The sequence below is a fragment of the Trypanosoma cruzi genome, genomic scaffold, assembly GCF_000209065.1.
Source record: "Trypanosoma cruzi strain CL Brener 1047053516611 genomic scaffold, whole genome shotgun sequence".
NCBI classification, from domain to species: domain Eukaryota; phylum Euglenozoa; class Kinetoplastea; order Trypanosomatida; family Trypanosomatidae; genus Trypanosoma; species Trypanosoma cruzi.
This window is the reverse complement of record NW_001849377.1, coordinates 56,895-61,530: the sequence shown is the minus strand read 5'-3', so window position 1 is coordinate 61,530 and position 4,636 is coordinate 56,895. Positions and strand designations below refer to the sequence as shown.

At 53.9% G+C, this 4,636-nt stretch overlaps 2 pseudogenes, besides 1 other annotated feature; both read left to right on the top strand.

Moving 5' to 3' along the window:
• Tc00.1047053508023.166 lies at positions 1-823 on the top strand (annotated as a pseudogene; the record flags this gene model as incomplete).
• Positions 1-4,636: part of a sequence feature (areas not merged during assembly with more than two copies in the genome that could not be assigned to a particular haplotype) that runs on past the window's edge.
• Positions 2,077-4,293, top strand: Tc00.1047053508023.150 (annotated as a pseudogene).

The window sequence follows — 4,636 nt, the reverse complement described above, 5'->3', positions numbered from 1 at the left end:
CTGTTGCTACTCGTCCAATGACAGCGACTTGTCTCGAAAGCTTGTGAGGGTTGTCCGAGTACGACGAGGAAACAGCATTGAGTCGCCTCTGAATTTGCTGGTATCTCCCCATCTCGAACGTGAAACTTTGTCCAGGTTGGAGAATGAAATGAAGCAGTCCGATTTTATTTTTTTCGTTTTGGGGTTCTGGGATTATGCCCCACCATATCTTATTGGAAAGTGTGCCGTATCCGCATTTTTGAATGAGGATTTCCTGCGTGCGATAAGAATTAAAATCAAGGAACTGAGGCCACCAGGACGACGTGAGCCACACAGGTGCACTGAAAGAGCACTCAGACACGAGCTTCACCAGAAAAGAGGTTCTACCGCCACCGGAACGCCTTTCCAATCCGGTTGCTATGGACCACTGGGTGCTGTATGAGCCCAAAGTCCAAAACTTTCCGCTGGTGGACGGTCTTTTTCTTTGTGGACTCAAATCCGAAGACGCTGGTTGGTCTGCGGATGGCTACGGCGGGTGGGCACCACACCAGAGCCAGCACTGTGAGGCAGTTCACCGAGTATCTGGCGGCATATTTTAATGGTTGGGAGGAGTTATCCCGAGACATGTCGTGGGAGATGATTTATGTGCAGCACGCAGACAGCACGCCGATGAATGACTGGCAGAGGTGTGATGTCGTCAATTCCAATAATGTGAGCGATGATGAAAGCCGTGAAATAGCGGCGTTTTGGAAGGAAGAGGTGCGCCAGTACCAAGTGCCAGTATCGTACAGAGGCTTTAGAAGAGAAGAAGCACTCCGAAGTGAGGAAGAACCGTCGAAATAGGAAAACAAATTGGGGAAAGGGGCAATTTTGATTTGTGGTAAAGAAATATTGTGGGATTTATGTATTCTTGGATACTTGTGTATGCATACGGTGCAGGTGCACCAGCACAAGGCGGCAGTATATCGCACAGATTTCAGAACTGTCCAACGCTATCGAACTTAACAGTGACCGAAGAAAATTAGGGAGGGGAATGGGTTGTTTGGCTTCTGGTGAAAAACATTGGGTGATTTCTATATAGTATGTTAGTTGTGTGTTTGCTCACGAGGCATAATTGGAGAATTTCCCCGGTATGAGGGAGTCAATGTGGCTGGCGGTGTCGCAGTACTACTGCATTGCCCATTTTATTCTGTTGTGCTCTAAGGCCCATCACGAACAGAAGCATCTTTAAGGGATGGACGAAGGATAAGTTCTATTGGGGAAATGGTGTGCTCCGTGTGACCGCATGGAGCGAGGCGCCGCGTCATGGATGGGTGAGGATCCGCTTCCGCGTGTGGCTCTTTGGGTGATTGCTCGCTTGGTGTGCGTTGTGCGTTGGCTGCGGGGCTGTGGCCGTATCCCGTTGGCTGTGGGAATGAGCTGGAGGCGGCGGCGGTGTGTCGCTTCTTTTCTTCTTCCATTGGTGGTTGATTGGTAGCGGTGTTTGCCTTCGTTGTGTGGAGGGCCGAATCCTCTCACCCGCGGACTGGCAGCACTGCGATGGTGTGTGTATGTGTGAGGGCTGGTGTGGAGTTGCCGGCCAGGGCGAGGCCCTTGGCGATGCCTTTCCCGCCTGTCTTTTGTTTCTTCCGTGTGTTTGTGCTGCCTTTTGCTTTTTTCTCCTGTCATCCTCCCCTGCTGTGTTCCTGCGTGGAGTGGCCGCATGCTCACGGGCCATGTTGATTGTGAGTGCCTCTTGACGGCGTCCATTCATCTCTCTCCGCCTCTCTGTCTGTCTTTCCCTGTTGGGTGTGGCGTGTTGCACCGCGTGAGGGCTGGCCCGCACACACCGACGGCCCGCCGTGACTTGCCGTGTTGCTGCTCTTTTCTGTGGGCGATGGTTCTCCGTGCCGTCTCTTCCGGATTGTCTCGTGTCCCGCTCTCTGCGTGGGTGCTCTGCCCTAGCCCCCGCTGACGTGTCTGATGTATTACCACTGTTGTTGTTCTCCCCAATTATTGAACACAGACACGCTAGGAAAATAAGCGCTAAACGCTACTGTGAGATTCGAAGGCACTGAAAGGACCAACAGCACACACACCGCCCATACACACATATTTATATGCTCTCACGTGTTGCTGCAGTGAAGGCACCCCGCACACACAACCGTCGCCGCGTGACCGGATCCCGCGGAGGAGGAGGGAAGGAAGAGAGAGTGAGCCGCAGAGGCCCAATATCTCCCGGCGTGTTTGCTTCCACGGTGCTGCTCCTCCTCGTCGTGATGATGTGCTGCGGTGGAGCTGCGACCGCTGGTGTGGGAAGTAATGCTGATGCTTCAACTCCTGGGTCGGCATTGACGGGTGCCATTGCTGGAGAAGGGAGTGCTTCAGGGGGTGTTGAGGGACTGCAACGGGTCGATCTTTTTGTGCCGCAGACGACGCAGGTGCTGGCGAAGAAGGGGACTGACTCAGGTCGGAGGGATTCATTTGTTTCACCCTCTCTCGTCAGTGCTGGTGGAGTAATTGCTGCTTTTGCCGAAGGTCAGGTAAATGCCAAATATCAAGGTGGTCAATTGACTAAGCCGTCTTTTGACGTTGTTTCGGAGAACATCGACTCTGCTTAGGAATGGTCTACTCTTGTTGGTGAGGTCGGTAAAGGAAGAATGGAGTGCACACACTGTGCTTGGTAAAGCGGAGGGGAAAGAGGGTTCGGATGTTGTGCTCCGCCGCACAACAACCATGAAGGGCAATAAGGTGTTTCTTCTTGTGGGAAGCACTGATGTGTCCTATGTAGATGGGAGTTGGAAAGAGGGCGGCTTGGAACTAAAACTGGTTGTTGGTGAGGTCACGAATCCCACGGGCGGCGAGTCGAGTAAACGGATCAAATGGGGCGAAGTCCAGTCTCCGTTGAACGAGAGTACTATAGCCGCTCACAAAGGTAAATTGACGGAGTGCCTTGCTTCTGGTGGCTCAGGTGCTCTGATGGAGGATGGCACCATTGTGTTTTCTCTGATGGCGGTGAATGAAAAAAATGGTGGCGTTTGCTCCATGATTATCTACTCGAAGGACAACGGCAGTACCTGGTCGCTCTCTGAGGACATTTCCCCTGCGAAGTGCACTGACCCCGCATCACCGAATGGGAGGGATCACTTCTCATGATTGTTGATTGCGAGAATGGCCAGAGTGTGTTCGAGTCGCGTGACATGGGGACAACGTGGACGGAGGCCATCGGGACACTCTCGAGCGTGTGGGTCAACGCACGACCAAGAGCTCCCTGGGACAAAAGCCTGCGTGTGGGAGACCTCATCACCGCCACCATTGAGGGAGAGAAACTCATGCTGTACACTCGGCAAGGGCACTCCTTCTGGGGACTGAAGCCAAGGCGCTCTACCTTTGGGTCACGGACAATAGCCGCACGTTTCTTCTTGAGGCCCTTTCTGCGGATCATGCTGTGGGTGAGACGCTTACCAACGCCCTGCTGTACTCGGATGGTGCGTTGCACCTTTCACGAGAGAGTATTGTGGGAACGCGCCGGGGCATATCCCTTGCCGCCTGACGGAGGAGCTGAAGACGATCAAGTCCACCCTCAGTACTTGGGCGAGACTGGACGCCTTCTTCTCCAAGTCGTCCACACCCACGGCTGGTCTGGTTGGATTCCTGTCCAATACGTCGTCCGGTGGCGACACGTGGATCGACGAGTACCGTTGCGTGAATGCAACGGTGATGAAGGCAGCGAAGGTCAAAAATGTTTTTAAGTTCACGGCGCCTGGGTCCAGGGCAATGTGGTCGATGAGCAGGTGGGGACCCAATAAACAGTACGGCTTTGTGAACCACAGATTCACCCTTGTGGCGACGGTGACCATCCACCGGGTTCCGAAGGGGAGCACTCCTCTGCTGGGTGCGGGTCTGGGGGACGGTGCCGGCACGAAGATCATTGGGCTGTCGTACAGCATGAATAGAAAGTGGGAGGTGTTCAACGGCACAAAAACGGCGCCGGGGAGCACGTGGGAACCTGGGAGAGAATACCAGGTGGCGCTCATGCTGCAGGACGGCAACAAGGGCTCCGTGTACGTGAATGGCGAGCTTGTGGGGAGCCCGGAGACGCTACGAACACCTGAGACGCGGGGGGCTGAAGTCTCATTCTTCTACATTGGGGGCGACGAGGGAGACATCAACAGCAATGTGACGGTGACGAAGGTCTTTCTGTACAACCGCCCACTGAGTGTCGGTGAACTAAAAATGGTCAAGAAGAGCGACGCCAAAAAAGGTAACAGTGACGGCTCCATGCGTGGGGGCATCTCTCGGATGCTGCTGTGCGGCATTGTGGCCCTTTACTGAGAAACTGCAGTGAGGACTTCCTGCCTCCAGCGGGAACATATGCGTCTGTCCACGCACTCTTCTAAATTAATTGCCACTTTCTGTGACGCCTTGTTTTAACCATTTTATTTTACTTTGTACCCCCCTCGCCGCGCAGGTCCCTTCCTCCATGTGGAAGCATGCTCCCCCCGGGGCCATCATCGCGTTGTTTTGTTTGGTTGGTTTTTTATTTCCCCCCCGTGTTGTGGTCCTCCGACAGCGGCGGGATCTACTCAGTGTTCTTGTTTTTGTTTGTTTGTTTGATCAGAGGCGCGCTCGGCTTTGTGTGCCACGCCGATGGCGCCGGCTAATAAAGGAGACAATG